Source organism: Microcebus murinus, chromosome 1 (genome assembly GCF_040939455.1).
Source record: "Microcebus murinus isolate Inina chromosome 1, M.murinus_Inina_mat1.0, whole genome shotgun sequence".
Taxonomy (NCBI): Eukaryota; Metazoa; Chordata; class Mammalia; order Primates; family Cheirogaleidae; genus Microcebus; species Microcebus murinus.
This window is the reverse complement of record NC_134104.1, coordinates 44879378-44898651: the sequence shown is the minus strand read 5'-3', so window position 1 is coordinate 44898651 and position 19274 is coordinate 44879378. Positions and strand designations below refer to the sequence as shown.

Below are 19274 nucleotides of genomic sequence, written 5' to 3'. Positions count from 1 at the left end.
TGGTTTATTTTCTGAAGGCTTACTAATAAGTCAGAATCTAATGTGTAGCCAGAATGTTTGATCACTTTACTCCTGGCTTTGCCAGGCACAGGGTTTTCTTGTATGGTTGGCCTGTTGGCATGATGATTCCTGAAGGACCGTCAGTAAGCCAGGAAGGGCCAGGGGCACATCATTGCCAAATTCCAAAGACATGCTACCTCCCCTGACCTGCTGGCAGAGGGTTTAGTCTTCTTCACAGTGCTTCGGGTTGCTCACCGGAGAACACAGAAAACACAGAAATAGAGACAAAAACGCTCTGGGAAAATCTATGATTAAGAACTACTTTCCTTCAGAAGGTGGTGAGGTTTCAGGGGGAAAGAAAAGCAAAACTCTGGGTGCTGAACTTGTATCAGATACCTAGGGATAGTCTTTCTCTGTAGAAATGGTCATAATGAAGATTGAAGCAACTCTATGTCTCACCAGGTATTTAAACCATGCTTTTCCCCCAAAGGGAAAAGAAATGAGATGGTAATGAATAATGAAACTTTCTCTTTCAGAGGTTCAGTTCAAATCATTCTTCATGTCATTTTGTTTATATGGTGATAAAGAATTCAGTTAGTGATATGGTACTATTATGAGGGATTTTAAGCCATTAAAATAAAGAAAAAAATAAGGCAGATATCATTTGTAAAATATTAAAATTATAGATACAGGGGAGAGGACCTATTTAATTTAACAGTTTAAAGGAAGACCCAGTAGTCAAGGAATACATTGATCACAACATTTAATGAACATTACTATGGTCATAGAATTTGCTGGAGTTATAAAAAAGCATATCTTATTCAATTTTTCAGTAGTTTATTTTCTCACCAAGACATACAAGCCATGGTGCACAGCAAATTAAATATTCTGTGTGGTCCAATACAGTACTGGCTAGCCACATGTAACTATTTAATCTTAAATTTAAAGAGATCAAAATAAAATTAAAAAAATTCAGTACCTCAGTTGCACTAGCCACATTTAAAGTGCTTAGTAGCCATATGTGGTTGGTGGCTATCATGTTAATATTAAATAGCTCAGATGTAGAAGATTTCCATCATTGCAGAAAGTTCCATTGCACAGTCCTGACTTAGCACAGTGTATAGGCAACTCGTTACTGACATTCATAGTAACTGCTTGTCAGTTGAGAATAAGGAAAGATCAATGCAGGTTGCAATATTTAGGAAGGTTTTACTAGAACCTTAAAATTATGGTTATTTGAGCAAGTGAAAAGGAGAGTTGGGGAAATAAAAAGAAATGCTTGGGGGAATAATAGCCCATTGGGGAAATTCCTGTTGGAGTTGAAGATAAAAAGGGTTGGGGTGAGACTGATTGAAAGTTGACTGTCAAGTTCAGGTGTTTGTTCTATATTTCATGTCATTGAATAGTTTTGAGCAGGGTACTAAACTTCTAGAACAATGGCCACCCAACAAATAACTTTTCTTTGTACAATTTGGTAATAGAAGGTCAATATTTATAATGATATTAACGCACCAATGGTAGTTCATCTTGTGCCCCATGGTTAGCTCCAGAGTTGAGTCAAAGCCCAGTAACACTGTTCATATGTGTGAGAGAGAGAGACAGAGAGAACATGAGCATTTATATTTATGCTATGGGAGAAAGAGGGGAGATATAGAAGCTCAGTTCTTGGTCCTTTCAGAAAACCATAGGGAAGATTGCGATCAGTTGTTGATCATTTCATGAAGCCCTAGAGAAATCAGGGTATTCTAAATTTTATTCAAACTTTTCTTCTTTCTAAAATGTTTATTTTAATCAAGAAGCATTTCAGGATGGAAAGGAGATTCCACCATGTCTAGAAATGCCCTTACTATATGAAGGCTTCAAGAATAAATTTAGGGCAAATTGCATCTTCTTAGAGCAACGTATGGGATAGATAAAAGTGTATTTGGAGCCTTCTTATTCACCATAACCCATTTTATTCCCCCATTCCTATTCTTTATTTCTTCCTTTTCACATTTATTAAATTCCTATTATATGCCAAATGTTGAGGATACAGAGATAAACATCTTCTGCCAGGAGCTCACAGACTTATATGGAGACGTGTATGGAGATAGATACAGGAATCGAGCCAAGACCATTACAGAGTGGAGACAACCACAACAGGGCCGTGCGCAGAGCACGAGAGAGCCCAGAGGAGGTGCGTGGGGCAGGCAGCCTGGGGCAGACTGGCTGCGGAGTGTCTTCCCAGAGGAGAAGATGGGATCTGAATCTTGAATACTTGATCTGAATCTTAGAAGAGTATAAATTAATCCAGGAGATTATGTGGGAAATACTACATGCAGAGTGGGAAGATCAAGCACAAAACCAAAAAAGTATAGCAGAATGTGAGCATGGGGAAAGAGCTAGACTTTGCTTCTTTCCTCTTTTGTCTTTGGCATATCACAAAGAAAAGGCTTGAAGTACACTATGTACACACTCACTGCAGGCTAAGCAGCAGGTGTAGACTACATAGACATCTGCGTAGGTGACTCACATGGTTTGGAGGAATTGTTTAAGTTGTCTTGACTCTCAGCATCTGGCTATGTATTACAGCAACAGTAAAGCCAAAGAGAATGATCTGGTGAGCCAGATGCAAGTTTGTTTAATGTACCAAAGTGCCTTTGTTCTAGCCTGTTTCTCCTGTAATCATGGGAATTTCTACTGCTTTAAGAATGACATGCTGGCTGTCATTCGTGTTACCAGATTGGCACCAAGCAGCTTGTGATCATCACTTGGGGAGAGTTTATGGACAAACCTTAGCCCTTAAAAATTACTCCAGGGAGAAAATAAATGATGGCTTTTTTTTTTTTTTTTTTTTTTTTTTTTTTTTTTTTTTGCTTTTCTAATTACACAGGCCTTACTTTTTTGGCTCTGAAATTACAGCTAAAAAGAAAAGAAATACAAAGAAATACAAAAAAGCAAAAGAAATTAAAATCATAGTATTAAACAAGAAACAGAGCCAGTCAGCAGTGTCTAGGAACAGAGCCACTGGAATTCTCTCACTTTCTTTATGAGTCAGAGGCGTTGTCATAGGGAACTGATGTTTTTTCTTCCTTTTATGATAGGACAAGATGTCACGAGAGGCAGCACGGAGGAGCAGAAGACGATGGACTTTGGAGTTTGACCTGTATGGAAATACTGGCTCTGCTGCTTCCTAGCTGTGTGGCTCTAGGCAAGTTGCTTGAATGAATGGAGTCTCAGTTTTTATTATCATTAAATTGTAATGATAATACCCTCCTTGTAGTATGAGGAATCGATATGAGGAATAGAGATATTGGGACCCACACAGTATCTGCTCCTGTTAGACACTTAATAAATATTATCTATTATCATAACTACTAATGATGTGTTTGAGTTTCTTACTTCTCCCTTGCGTGACTATGAGCTATTCTATGTATCTGATATAGTAAGTCATACCGGAAGATGAGTGTGTTCCTATTATAGAAAACATCTCCCTGGTGATGTTGAGAAAGCAAATGCTCAAAGACACTTGGCCAATGATCTTTGTTAGTTAATTATGGTAAAGATAAAGCAGAATTATCAGCTAAGAGATTGATGAGCTAGTTCACAGAATTATCTAGGCTCTTTGTTTATTAAATTCATTGCTTGTTATTGGTCACTTCTCTGTTTATAACACAATATCCAGAGAATGGGGAGGAAGAGGGAAGAGAGAGATAATTTCAGTCTGTCCAATGTTCTAAAGATCTTTTTGGGAGAAATGAAGGTGAGAGTGGGAGAGTGAGAGAAATAATAATTCTGACATTCCTACTATTATTATTATTATTAGAGAGAGCCAAGCCATAGATACAAGGCATGTTTATCTGTTTCTTTTGTTTCTTTTTCACCTGGATTTAGAAATATGCCACAATGGCTTATTTTATGGTTTGACACAGCACATATTCTATAGTGACAGTGCATATTACATAACTAGCAACACTGAAAATACCAAGAAATCTTGAAAAAATGAAATAGAAAGTGTTCCCAAACTGTTCCATAGAATACCAATCTTGAAAGATGATCCCAAGTAGGAGAGATCTGTCACCACATAGGTTCAGGGAACTTTATTTTGACATCTTTGAAGAATGAAAATGTACAGAGCCTATTAAGGTCTCTGTGAAGTCTTGCAGTGAATAAAATTGTTTAATATTGTTTTATTGAGTGTTTCTAAAACTTATTTGACCACAGAATCTTTTCCTGTATAAACACCTACTAATTCCAGGGAGTAGTGTTTCAAAATGCACTTTGGAAAATGTTGAAAAAGGGGAATGAAGAGATTTTACACAATAGTCATTATTTAAAAGTCATCTTTTTCTAGTTAAAACAGAATTTTAGATTACAAACCATTTTTAGTGTGTGAGAAATTCCCCTTTGGCTGGTGTCAAAATATGGATTGGTAAGCATATAGGCCTTTTGAGACTCTTTAAGCCATGATTTAATTATTGTTTCTTTTTCCCTTTTCACTTACCCTTGACCTTGTCTGGCCTTTTGAGACATGTGGGATTGACCTACATTCTCAGAAAGAAGAATGCTCTTGCTACATCTTGGAAGGTTATGTGCCTATTTGAAATTTTAGCCCACTTTGACTGGTTCTGTATAAATACCATGAGCCATTGCCAGGTGTTGTAAGTATAATGCATTTACCATACTAACCATAACAATGCATGCTTAAGTAGTATCATTCTGTAAAATGCTTGGCAGGACCTCCTATGTCTCTAAATGGTAAAGAGAGTGGTTAATTGAGAATTGTTCTCCTTCTCCCTCACTCCAGAGAGAGTCAAGGTGTTTTTCAGATTAAAAAACTGAAGATTTTCTGGTGGATTCCTGAGTTATATGCATGCCAACTCCATAGCTTCATCTCTATTGACGTAAGAAATAGTCTTAGAGAAAGGATTGTTCTGTTTTGCTGTGAATGTTTTAAGTTTTGCAAAGCAAGCAGCCCTTCTCTGGTGTGCCAAGGATTTTTTTTTTATGGTCCTAATTGATCTCTCTCCCCCAAAGAGTTCTGAATTATGCAAGTATCTCAAGTCTTAACAAGCCATCCCCACACAGCTGTGCAATGGAAACGTTCGATGGAAAGGTATTCACTTAGGTCCAGACAAGGTCCTGGCCGCTCCCTGGAGAGACACAGGGGAGCAGGTTTTGGGCCATTTGGGTTGGAGACGCCTGTTTGGCCCATTTCTGTTTTCTCTCTCCCAGCTCCCTTTTCCCTCTCCTGCTGACAGGGTGGGTCTGGTGGCAGCAGATCATCCTCAGTCTTTGCACTTGTCTCTTGCTGACCCTCATCTGCCAGGATTTGTTTGTTACTGAATTGAGCATTTAGATTTTGGTTTTGGCTGGTGGTGGCCCTGGAAAGAACATTTTCTACGATTGCTTTGGTTTTCTTTCAAATAAACTTCTACAAGCCTGGACATTTCTGGCAGTGCTAAAATGTGGGTGATTTATTCTTAAAGGTTTAAATTAGGATATTTTTAAAAGGAAAACTAACAATGTGATGTACTACAATGGTACAGTTCAGCAGCCACTGGTGGTTGCAAAGGACACTTTGCTCTGCTTTTAATGAGAAAAATGCACATATGCAGGCCCCCTCTAGGAAAAGATCAATTTCCTACAGAGACACTTAGCTCCCTGGCTCCCTCTACTGGTGAATGCACTCCCTCCCCACACATTTAGGCAGCAGGTGATTGGAATAAACTGGGGGCTGGAAGAACTACTAGACATGCCTTAAACCAGAATTGTGGGTTCAATAGTGTGTTTTCCCTGCACATCCACTTTCTTCCCTCATTCTTCCAACCTCAACAATCTTGGCCACCTAACTCAAAAATTCTTAGCCCTTACCTAGTGCCTCCCTTCGTGCCCTTGGCCTTATCTTATGTCTGCCTTTTAACAAGAGGCCACTTATTTGGATTGATAGCATTGATGAGCACTGTGACTCTTGGACTTTAAGTCTGGGCATTCGTTAAGTAGAGATAGTGAAAGAGATAGAATAATGTATAGCTATCATTTTGAATTTACGAACCAAGTTTAGGTTTATCACAGAGTGTACATGGCATGATAGTTGGAGGGATGATGGCTGGAAAATGTGCTCCACCTGCCTCATCACAAACAATGCTCTAGAGCCAACCCTTAAGATTCCAAGTCTTTCTACTGAACTGAATGTAACTGCCTGCTTAACACCTCTGCTGCCGAGCAGTGAAAGTCCTGCATAAATCAGCCATAGTTGCCTTAGGACACCAAGCAAACCTCGATTACGGAGGTCATTGGCTCAAACTTCCAGAAAAACAGCTGTTTTATGGAAGTTGAGGGGACTGCTCCCTAGCAGGCTGGATACATGCTATTTCCTTGAGAAGCTGACAGCTGACACCCACACCCAGGCCTATTCAGTTAGAGTTGGAAAAGTAGCACTTGAAGTGATTAATTGTCTTTCGTCTCAGCACATGAAATGATCCAATGCCCAAATATCCTATGATGTAAACACATCAATGGAAAGCTTAAGAGAAGCAGTCTTCAAGAAAGACTTACTTAAAAGAATGTTTTAACAATGATGCTTAGCCATAGACTATGTTAATTTTAACTTATAATAAATCAATTTTAGAAACACAATTACTATTTCAAAGATATGCAAACAATTGTCAGGCATGCTTTAGAGGAAAGTGAAGAAGCATCTGGAATAACATCTGTCCACTTATTCAGGGTAAATTGTTTCCAGAAATGATACAAGCGAATGTTCTTTTCCACCTTCATCAGTTTCCCTGCTAGAATAACTTTATGTATTACCAACCAATTATTGTGTTGTTATCTTAGCAGAGAACATTTTAATGACTTGACATCCACGGAGTTCATATCCTGGGTCAGAGTCAAGTCCAAAAGGAGGTCAAATGAGGCTCTTTCCCCCGTAAAAGTCCAGTCAAGGGGTAAAAAGAGTTTAAATAGATGTAATGCTTATAAGGCTTTCACCTGTATGATCTAGTCTTCAAATGGTGTTGTACTTAAAAGAAGCCTGACTCAAACAGGAATTTATCTGTCAAACATTTGAGAAGATCTGGGTTCAGATGACAATACTAAAATATCTTCTAATACCTCAAAACTCTCTGAAGACTCTCCCTCTTGTGTTTCAGAGGAATGAACTCTCTTAGGTGCCCCACCCTGCCTACACACTCTTGGCCCCTGATCCTCCCCGTCCCCCCAACCCCCAGCCTGTCAAATACATCTCATGCCTCAAGGTATTCTCTGATTGTCCATTATGCATATTTTGCCCTTTTTCTCATCTAAGGGGGTTAAAGTTTTTGGGATCATTTTTTATTTTATTCACTTCCATTTGCTCCAATACAATTTCAATGGCATGTGGCAGGGGTCCTCAAACTTTTTAAACAGGGGGCCAGTTCACTGTCCTTCAGACTGTTGGAGGGCCGGACTATAGTTTTAAAAAAACTATGAACAAATTCCTATGCACACTGCACATATCTTATTTTGAAATAAAAAACAAACAGGCAGAAACACCCGCATGAGGCCCTGGGGCTGTAGTTTGAGGATGCCTGGTGTGGGCTTGAATACACAGGACCTCCCGATCACAGACATTCTCACCTTGTGTGACTCCTTTTGAGTCCCTTCCTTGTACCCGCTGAGAAGGTACAAGGTGGTTAAATTGGCAATATCTTGTCATTTGGGTTGGAGAAGAGGAAGGTTATGCTGTAAATTGTCACGTGATACATTAATACATTTTTTCTGTCACATGAATATTGGAACTAGATCTTAAGCCTGCTGTAAAAAAATAATAAAATTGCTAGAACTCAGGTAAACATCCCTGCTTCCATGCAGGGGCTGGGAACCTACAGTCTCAAGGCCACATATGGCCTTCCAGATCCCCAAAGGTAGCCCCTTGACCAAATCCAAACTTCATGGAACAAGTCCTTTTGATAAAGGAATTTGTTTTGTAAAATTTGGATTCAGTCAAAAGGCCACACTCAAGGATCCAGAAGGCCACATGTGGCTCCAAGCTGCAGGTCCCCCACCCCTGCTGGACACATTTGAGAACTGAGTCCCTAAAAGTCCCTATAGATTCCTTATAGGGCCTTTTATGAGAGGAGTGTAGAAAAATGGATATTTTTTTACTCAGCTTTATCCCTCCGATTCACTCACTCACTCAACACTGTTACCAAGTAGCTACTATGTACCAGGTCCTGGAATGGACAAAAACATACAAGATCCCTGTGATGGTGATGACCAGAGACTTCACTCTTCAAAAAGGTTTATATCAGTGTTTCCTAGCCATTTGGAAATAGAGCTAGAGCTCTAGTCCAAACCTCTACCAAGCTATGGTTACTGAGACCCTATATGTTGGGTTCTTACAGAATGCTCAGCATGGTAGAGACACCTTGGATTCACATTCCATGGGGAGACACAGTGTAGTTATTCAAGATCAAGCACTGACTGGACTTTGGCCACACGAATTTCAGCCTTGGTTGTGCTATGCCCATCTGAGTGGCCTTGGGAAAGACACTCACCTTTCTGAACTTTCTCAGAAAATTGGCTCTAAGGTCTCTTCTAGCATTTATACTTTGTAATTCTCTAAATAGGTTTTTTAATTCCCAAGAAGTTAGAATAGGTACTGGATAAATAAAATAGCTTAGAAACCTCATCTCAGAGATTCTATTGGAGGCAAGTAGCAATTTTAAGTTACCTTTCTTTTAGTATATAAATTAAGGTTTAGAAAAATGTGAAACTTTTAATTTGATGGGGTTAAAATTTATATCCCATTTAGGAGAAGTATGAGGAGATTTTGGATAACGAGAAAAGCCACAAGTATGAATGGTACTCCAGAAATGTGATCCATAAGAATTGAAAAGAGATTTCTTTCAGTGAAAGAAGGAAGGAGGTGGCACAGAGGGACTATGGCTGCATGTGCAAATCCTGAAAAGGTTGTGCTGAAGGAGAGAAGGACCAGTTTTTGTTTTCCAGGAAGGATAATGGAAGTGAGCCCAGAATAAAGAAAGATCCTGAGGGTGAATCATCAGGTGTGTTTTCATATTTTACATAATCAGCTACAGTTGTTGCTTTTGCTCTTCTCCTGCCTTGAGGAGTTAGAATTCATTATTATGATTTTAGTTGATTACGCTGTGATCAGTTTTGGGGAACATTTTTTGTTTTATTCACTTCCGCTTGATCCAATACAATTTCAATGGCTTTGTGAATTTGAATACACGGGGCCTCCAGATTATAGACATTCTTACCTTGTGTGACTCCCTTTAACCTCCTTCCTGCAAATCTATTTGCTTGAGGAAAGGTGTAAAGACCTTCTTCCCTCAAACAGCAAACACAATTCCTAAAGCAATAGTGGAATCTCTGATTAGTCTCTGTTGGTGCTGAAATGTGTTAACTCTCTCTCACTCCCCACTCCTTATCTCTGTAGCAAGAGGAAGTCTAGCAGAGCTATAATTTAGTACTATGGAGTGTAAACTGCTGTTAATGACTGTCAGGTCACTGCAAGATCTTTTTCATTATCCTTAGCATTTTGTGAGCAGATCCTTTTTAAAAAGTGTATATTCCTAGATGCTTTAGGTATTGGGAGATCCTTTTCACACAAAGCTAAAGAGAAAGATTCTCTAAATTCCAAAGGGCATTCATTCTCCCCCTCAACCTCCTTCTCTCCTCTCCTTTAGATTTTTTCACTCAATAGTTAGAATAGTGCACCTCTCACAAGATTGTGCTCAAATCTCAAGATCTGTACCTTCTTTAAATTATGCACATGTATGTTTATGGGAGACTGGGTGAAGAGAATGAAGTTGAAGCAGAAAGACCTGGTTCTCAGAAGATTACTTGGAGGACCAGAGGTTGGTAAATGTGGTTGTGTCAATCACTCTGTAAGTTTCCTGGGTAAGAAGGAGTAAACTGCTGTTGCAAATGAGCACTAAACATTATACCCTTCCAGAGACTTAGGGTTGGTTTTGTGGATGTGCCCCCCCCCCATTAGTTAAGAATATGTTTTGAGGTTTTTATACTCATAATACAGCTTTTAAAATTATAACTGGCAAATTCCTGTGGGTTTTAATGTGGGGCAAACCTGAAATCATTTTGGTCTTTACAACTGAGCTGTTCTGTTCTGTTAGAGAAGGAGGATTAAGGAGAAGGGCATGGTAGAGATGGATCTTAACTTATTAGTAGAAATATTCTTATTGATTAAAAAACAGCAAGCAAACAAAAAACCCAAGAGCAGACATAGACTTTTGCTCTTTCCCATTCCTTCGTATTCCACATAAATGAGGGTAAGGAGAAGCTGTGTTTCGTAACAGAGATCCTAATCTTTCTCTTCTAGTGCACTTTTGTGATTCCATCAGCTTCCCTCTCAATTTTCTATTCATCCATCTTCTTTTCCTTGATTTTTATTACACAAATGGAAATAAAATGGCATATTCTTTCTGACTGTTGAAAGGATATTATTTTGTAATTTTGATAATAGTAGAAAATCTAAAGTGCGTGTTTCCCTAGGTATAGCAGGCCCTCACATAGCAGAGCACCTTCCTTGCGTCTCTAGTGAAAGGGGCAGCCTCTCACCTTATCTTTTTTGGGAAACATTAAGGAGTCCTTCAAAGCCTTCAGCAATGGTGTTGGATAGGGATAGCCGTGAACCTGATCCAAGGGCAGCTATATAATGGCAAAAAGAGGAGACTCGTCTTGGGTATGCACATCCTAGCAGAAGGAGAGACACTGGGATAACTACATAAAACCTCAATGCTGGTTTTCCTGAAATCTTAAGAAAGGTGGTGTTATCTTGCCTGATATACCCTTTGGAGAAAAAATTGTGGGGGAGTTAGGTCATGAGCAATCTCAGATGATCTCACTCAGTTATTTAGGGGGTTGAATTGATGGCACATAGGGGAGGCAGTTACTGTTAAATTGTTCATAGCTGGTCCAGTGGGTTAATTGCCAGAAAAAGCAGAAGTAAACCCCTAGAGAACACTTTTCATCCCCAAACTTAGGAATAACAGAGACCTCTTTTAAACTGGGAGCATTTTTTCCCCCTGAAAAGATAACTGCCCTGAAGGGGATTTGGTGAATAAAGCAGTGTATTTTCATCCTTGTGATGATGGGCGTGAGTCAGGAACTACCATAAAAGAAAAATGAAATTGGATGTACCACACACTTGGTTTGGCCTTGTCCCATACCTGTGCTCTTGTCATGGTTGATTACCTGCTCACATCAGATATGAGACAACCAGTCTACACTCTAGCGTTTTAAATATGCTCAGGTCACCTATTATCTTGGCCAATAGTAACTTTATATCATTTGCTTAAAGGAAACCACACTCCTTGCAATAATTTTTTCCAGTGGAAAAAAACATTAACCTGACAGAAAACTTTACATATAACTCTTGCATTTGAATAATAATATCATTGAATCTCCTCCATCCCAAATAGAACTTTGAAATATTTTTATTTCTTTTGATATGCAAAAGATGAGGAGAAATGGTTTGGAAGACCTAAGTTACATTTCTAATGATTGTCATTTCTTTAATAGAGGAGAATTTTTTTATAGCTTCGATGAGTTTTTCCTTTTAACATGAAACAATATTAAAAAACTAAAAAAAGGTAAGAAAGAAAGAAAGAAAAAGTGAAACATTTCTCCTTTTACTTTGAGAACCGTAGGGGCTAACACGGTGGTTTGGTTAACTGATTGGCAGCTTTGGTTTGCCTTTTCTAAGTGGTCTTGTGCAATTCCCCAGAGGAAACATTTGAAGAGGGTTTTTCTCCCACATGAGAGAGTTTCATTCCACACAGCCCACAGACTGCCATGGCAAACTTCATGGACCAAGTGTCTGGTTTTAGAGAAGTGTCTGTGGAGTATGTTTTTCCTTTCACAGGTGCACGGCACTCATTCTACCTCAGGAATAAGAAGACACACACACACACACACACACACACACACATATTTTAAAGAGGGTAGCTTAAACACTGGATATCTCTGTGAGAGTTGGGTGCCAATCATATAGGTTTTAATTTCCTACATGAGCAAAAAGAGGGTGGCAAGTAGGATTAAAACTCCCAAAGCCCTTCTAGCTGATCTTCCCTTATAACCATCTGGTGTACACAGAAGTGTAATCTGGCCTGTATTTTTCTTACTGTGAAACATATTGAAACGCTTTATGTTTAGATGTGTGTATAGAAATTCATGAAGTTCTTTTATACACTTTCTTAGTTCCGAAACAATTCTCATTTTAGGGTATCATGAAAAGATATTCTGTGAGAGCGTATTCTGCCCTAGCTTGTAAATTTGGATCTGTTCTTTCCTATCTCCCAGCCACCTGATTAGCGTCCCAGTGCAAAGGGCACCCGTTCACATCATTTTTTCCAAGCCCTTAAACCTGGAAAGATACTTTTTAAAGGACTCACAGAAGCTGTCTGGGGGGTTTGGAAAACATCACAAAATTGTTAGCAGACCTTTTGACTGTGCTATTTTTAGGAAGGTAATTGTGTTCTTTTAAAGTACATTTTTGACAATGGGACAAAGTTTTCCTTGCCCCCACTGATATGCGAAATATTTGCAATGAAAAAGGTCAGTAAAACGCCCCAAACAGATACGTTTTAACCTCAGCAACAGTCAGCAAACGGATGGGGGGGGGGAGTGATTTCAAAAGAGAAAAGGTTTTCGCAATATTTATGCTGCTGTTTCTGTCTCAAAGGAGCTTTTATTTTACCGTTCAAACAGAAGTTTGTTTTCAAACCAGTTGCTAGTTAAATGAGCAGCTGATCGGGCATCCATAGGAACCGGTTCTAACCAAACAGTAAGCGCGCTGACCAGACACAACTCACTGCCCCGCAGCTACCCCTAGCTGGTCAGCTGCCTGCAGAAGTGTTATCTTACCTTGTGCGCGCAAGATGAGGGACAGGCTCGCGGGCTCCCACGGAGAGGACCGGGGAAGTGCTCTGATCCGCTGCTGGTAACATGCACTTGGCTTTTATGGGCAGGTGGGAGGAGCTGCTCCTCATAGTAGGTGGGCAGGGAAGGAGCGGCGGGCGGGCAGCCCCGGGAGGAGCTGGACGCTCTTCTCTGGGGAGGGGCGGAGGGGGCAGAGCCGGGAGCCCGCTAGAGGGAGGAGAGACGGGGCAAGGGAGGGGGGTAACAGCGGAGGAAGGAGTGGAAACGGGAGAGGGAGGGAGAAAGAGAGAAAAAAGAGAGAACAAGAGAAATAGAGAAAGAGATCTAGACTGCAGATGGGGAAAGGTTGAGGGTAATGAATAGGGGAGGGAGAGAGACATAGAGAGGCGCAAGACATAGGAGGAAAGGAGAGTTGGATTGTTTTCTGGTTTTGCATGACTTGATTTTTGGGGGGAGGGAGGAAGGTGAGAGTTATGGGTGACTTATTATTAAAGGTGTTTCCTGTGAATTTGAAAAGCTGAATAACGGTTCAGGAGAAGGGAAGGGTTCATAAGCCAGACAGAGGAGAGGAAGCTGGGCGTCCGAGGGGCAAAGCCCAAGCGCTGGGTCCCGGACCCCGACCCGGAGCCCGAGGGGACGGACACAGCAGCCCGGGTCCCACAGCCTGCTGGTAGACCCAGCCCCGTCCCTCGTCAGCCCAGGCAAGGCTTATGTGACAAGAAAGTCCTCCCTGTGCTGCCGGTAGTGTGCAGCATCCAGAGGCCCCTCTGGAGACTTCTGCTGCATTAAGGTAAATCCAGCAAAGGTCGGGGAGGATCAGCGGAGATTGGCTTGCGGAGAAAGGAGCCTCAGCACCAGCCTCGGCCGGCCGTCCAACATCTGCTTATGTAACATAGGATTTCAGGGCTCTCTGCCCTCTGGTTATTTTCGGTATTTAAAGCACTCTCATTCCTAACATTTGGAAAATGTCTTGGTGCCACAGCTCTCAGTGTGTCTTAAATATTAAGAGAGGATTCAACCAACAAGCGCGGCTAAAGGATCAGTCTGAAATTATTAAGAAATGCGTTCAGAGAAAGAAAAACAAGCTCCTTTCGCTGCTGAGTGGTGACTCACTTCCCGGCCCAAGCTTGGTTTTTGCCACCAAAGGAATGAAAGCATTTTAAAAGAGAGAACCTGAGACTTGGGGGTGGGGATAAAGTACTGAGAGCTGGGAGCGTGGGGAGGGGGACAGATGGGTAGGCTGAAAAGAATAAAGGGACTTTTACTGAATATTTGTGTGTGTATATATATACACGTGAGTCAGTGTTCACCATACCGTTATGAGGTAGGTATGATCCATATTGTGCAGATTTTTTTAAAGGAATCTCAATGGGGTTAATCAACTAGCTCAAGCTGACAAGAGGGGGAACCACAGCTAGTGAGCTTGCAGACCTCCTGTGCTCTTCAGCACACCAGGCTGCCCTATAGAACACCTAGCTGGGTCTCAGGTTAGATTCTAATTTCTTTGGGCAATACCAGGCTCCAAGAGAAGGAAAAAGTCATGGTCAAGAGAAAGGTTTCTCAAATTTGATATTTACTGACATTTCAGGGAGGATAATTCTTCACTGTGGGGACCTCTCCTGAGCAGTGTAGAATGTTGAGTAGCATCGCTGGCCTCTACCCACCAGATGCTGGGAGAACTACCCACTCTCACCCCTCACTCCAGCTGTGAAAATAAAAAATGTCTCTATATTTAGCCAAATGCCCCTGAGGGGCAAAGTCCCCTCCTCTCCTTAAGAACTATTGGTCTAGAAAAGGTCCACAACTATAAAAAAGGACTTTAAAAGAATCTATTAAGAAAATACCCAATAGTGCCATTTGGATAATAATAATACCTCCATATGTGCTAAGTTGACACTGGACTTAGCTTTTTACGTACATATTCCCATCTGTTTGCCTCAAGAACCTAAAGCCTCAATTACTTCCTTTGTAGCTAAGTTCATTCTCAATTAGATATATCTAGGAGTCAACAAAGTAGCCTCCCATGTGCCTGGGATATGAAGAAAGATTAATGATATATGAAATAAAAAATTAATATGTCTATCATAAACACAAATCTGACATTTGAATAGTTATTCAAATTTACTAATGATGTTTTATGACATTATTTGTCTTAATATTAGTAATTTTTTAATCTCTATGTTCCTTATTCAAATTATGTTCGGTAACTTTCTGGCTGCAAGGATTTATAACTAGTTGTTTACTAGCTAGCAGAAAATAAACATCCAGCAAATGTATGTAGTCTGACTAATTAAATAAATGACACTATCAAATGGTCAGTATTTGTTCTTTTAATGAATGAAAAAATGAATTGGTGAAGGCTTAGAAAGCTAAAACTTACACATCAACTTTTCTGCCCATTTACTATTTTGTTTTACTCTCTTTTTACCATCCATAACTCAGGTTTCCTCTTCCCAAATAGTATGTCTATTGAGGATATGGCTAAATCCATTAAGTGAAGCCTATGAAATGAATAACTCTTGATACTGGACCTAGAAAGAGGATTGCATTATCTATTCTGGGACCTAACCCTGAAATCAGATGCAAATTTATAGGCATGATAACACCTTGGAACTTTTTGATTTAGCAAAAGAAATGTGTGCTGGGCAAATAAAATGGGACCCCACAAAAAAGAACCTGAAAAGTCAAGAAAAGCACGTTTGAAAAGATGGCAATTAATAGCTGTAGGCTGTCTTTTTCTTCTCCTTTTTTCCTCCTTCACTCCCTGCTTTCTAACCTGAAGATCCAGCTAACATAACAAAAGCGCTGCCTTCATTTTGTTTGGATGGTGCTAATGATTAGTTCATTTCTCCAGTTCACACTTGCCTGAATCTGGTTCAGCAGCAGATCTGGACAATAAGTCAGGAATCCAGGAATGTGATCTCTTTGCTGACTCTTAGCATGCCCTTCCTAGAATCTCTAAGAAGGTGACTGAGGTTTGAAATGACCTACTTTGGTCTTCTGTGGAAAGAAAGGATTCCAATGACAACATACTAGATGCTCTGAAGTTTCCATTGATTGTGTGGCTGTAATAACAGCTACAGATCGTTTACCTTACTTTCAAGAGTTTTGCAAATGTAAACCTTTTGGGGGGCTTATTTAGAATTAATCAATTAACAAATATTTCTTAAGAATGAATACCTGACTGTGTGGGGGTGGAAGAAAGTAATGTAGATATATTCTCATGGAGAAAGAAAAGCATGAAATCTTATTAGTTGAATAGTAAAGAGACTTCAGCAAGGAGCCATGGAAAGTAGCACTTGGATAGCCCAGTGATAGACAGTAGTGCACTTCAAGCAAGGGAGGGAATGTGTGCAGCTGGGGAAGATATAAGAATGTTCAGTAGGTGGTGAATTGGCCAACATGACTGAAGAAAAGGGTTCATGTAGTAGAACAATGAGGTAGAGGAATAATTAAGGAGAAGTGAGGTCAGCCTGTGGAAGGCCTTAAATGTCACTTCAGTAGTCTGAACTGTATTCCATAGGCAGTAAGGAATCATTGAAGACTTTTGAGCAGTAGAATGATATGATAGAAGTGGCATATTTTCAAGATTGCACTTGTCTTTGAATATAGCGTCTTTCTTGTAGCTTTGGAGATAAATGCTTGCATTTAATGGTATGTCCTGGGTCATTAGCATACTTAGAGAAAGCAAAATGTCTGTGTCCTGCAGACTTGGAGCCTTGAGCAAGGTGTCAGAAACAGTGGTGGTTCTAGCCTGGTTTCCCTACAATGCCCTGTGTGGTTGTGAGAAGGAGATAGATAGGAAGGCAGGACTCTCTGAGGCTGTGGCCAGGATGACAGATGGGATTCACACAAACAGTGGTATCTGCTGTGTGTGTCAGAGGTGCTCAGTCTCTTCTTCACCTGTTGTAACTTTAAGGTTATCCCTGGATAGTATGCCTGATGCATAAGATCCTTGAGTTTTCAAGGGTTGTTAGATTGGAAAACAATGGGACCTGGCTTTAAAAGCTGTGTATTCACATCGACATTCTCCAACAGCTAACTCACAATTATTTGTATATGTTTCCATTGCCAAATTCCAAATTTGATTTTTTTAATTTTAATTTTTAATTATTATGGGTATATAATAGTTGTATGTATTTATAAGGTAGATGTGATGTTTTAATACAGGCATATGATGTGAATTAATCAAATCAGCATAACTGGGGTATTCATCACCTCAGGCATTTATCATTTCTTTGTGTTAGGAACCTTTCAGTTCTATTCTTTTAGTTATTTTCAAGTATACCCTAATTTATTGTTGCTTATAGTCACTTTTGTTGTGTTATTAAATATTGTTCATTCTAGCTAACTATTTAACTAACTATATTTTTGCACCCATTAATCATCCTCAGTTTATCCCTCTGCTCCCTGATACCCTTCCCAGACTCTGGTAACCATTATTCTGTTCTCTGTCTCCCTCAGATCAATTGTTTTTAATATTTAGCTCCAACGTATGAGTGAGAACATGCGAGATTTGTTTTTCTGTGCTTGACTTATTATTCTTCAGTTCCATCTACATTATTGCAAATGGCAGGGTTTTCTTTTTATGGCCATATAATATTCCATTGTATATATGTACCACAATATTTTTTGTGTACCAAAACTTTATCTATTCATCCATTGATGAATGTGTAGATTGATTTCAAATCTTGGCTATTGTGAATAGTGCTTCAATAAACATGGGAATGCAGATATCTTTTCAATATACTGATTTCCCTTCTTTTGGATATATACCTAGCAATGGGATTGTTGGATCATACTGTAGTTCTATTTTCAGCTTTTACATTCCTACCAACAGTATATGAGGGTTCCCTTTTCTCACATCCTCACCAGCATTCATTATTGCCTGTCTTTTTGATAAAAGCCATTTTAAATGGGTGAGATGTAGTTTTGATTTGCATTTCTCTGATGGCTAGTGATGTTGAGAATTTTTTTCATGTACCTGTTGGCCATCTGTATGTCTTCTTTTGAGAAATGTCTATTCAGATAGATCCTTTGCCCATTTTTTAATCAAATTATTTGACTTTTTCCTATTGAGTTGTTGGAGCCCCTTATGTATTCTAGTTATTAATGCCTTTTCAGATGGGCAGTTTGCAAATATTTTCTGCCATTCTGGGCGTTGTCTCTTCACTGTGTTTATTGTTTCCTTTGCTGTGCAGAAGCTTTTTAGCTTGATATAATTCCATTTGTTCAATTTTGCTTTGGTTGCCTGTGCTTTGGAGGTATTAGTCAAGAATTCTTTGCTTAGACCAATGTCCTGAAGCATTTACCCAATTTTTTTTAGTACTTTCACAATTTTAGGTCTTAGATTTGAGTCCTTGATCCATTTTGATTTGATTTTTGTATATGGCAAGAGCTAAGGGTCTAGTTTCATTCTTCTGCATGTGGATATTCAGTTTTTCCAGCACCATTTATCGAAGAGACTGTCCTTTCCTCACTGTATGTTCTTGGCACCTTTGTTGAGGATAAATTCACTATAGATGTGTGGATTTATTTCTGAATTCTCTGTTCTGTTCCATTGGTCTATTATATCTGTCTTTATGCCAGTCCCATGCTGTTTTGGTTACTATAACTTTCTGGTACAATTTGAAATCAGTTAATGTGATTCAATGTTGTCCTTTTTGCTCTGGATAGCTTTGGCTATTCTGGGTCTTTGTGGTTCCATGTACATTTTAGGATTGTTTTTTTCTATTGCTGTGAAGATTGTCATTGCTATTTTGATGGGGATTGCATTGAATTTGTAGATTGCTTTGAGTAGTATGGACATTTTAACAATATTGATTCTTCTAATCCATGAGCATGGAATATCTTTCCATTTTAATGTGTCCTCTTCAGTTTATTTCATCAATCTTTTATAGTTTTCATTATAGATTTTTCACTTCTTTGGTTAAGTTCATTCCTAGGTATTTTATTCTTAGCTGTTGTAAATGGAATTACTTTCTTGGTTTCTTTCTCACATTGTTTACTGTTAGCATATAAGAAATGCTACTGGTTTGTGTATGTTGATTTTGTATTCTACAACTTTATTGAATTTGTTTATCAGTTCTGATAGTTTTTGTGGAGTCTTTAGGTTTTTATAGATATAAGATCATATTGTCTGCAAACAAGGATAATTTGACTTCTTCCTTTCCAATTTGGATGCTCTTTATTTCTTTCTCTTGTCTGATTGCTCTAGCTAGAACTTCCAGTACTATGTTGCATAACAGTGGTGAGAGTGGGCATCTTTGTCTTGGTCCAGATCTTAGAGGAAAGGCTTTTCAGTTTTTCCCCATTTGGTATGATATTAGTTGTGGTTCTGTCTCAAATTTGATTCTTCCTGTCATTCCTATGAGGTTCAAAATGCA

The 19274-nt window shown here is 39.4% G+C and overlaps 1 protein-coding gene across 2 annotated transcripts in view; it reads right to left on the bottom strand.

Annotated features, from left to right (window-relative positions):
• COL8A1 (collagen type VIII alpha 1 chain) overlaps positions 1-13032 on the bottom strand; it is a 143982-nt gene extending 130950 nt beyond the window's left edge. Inside the window, exon 1 of one of the 2 annotated variants that reach the window (XM_012743093.3) lies at positions 12874-13032. The gene's annotated coding sequence lies outside the window, so the exon portion shown is untranslated. The remainder of the gene's footprint in view (positions 1-12873) is intronic. The other variant, XM_012743094.3, reaches the window with a different exon arrangement.
• Positions 13033-19274: the final 6242 nt, after the last annotated feature.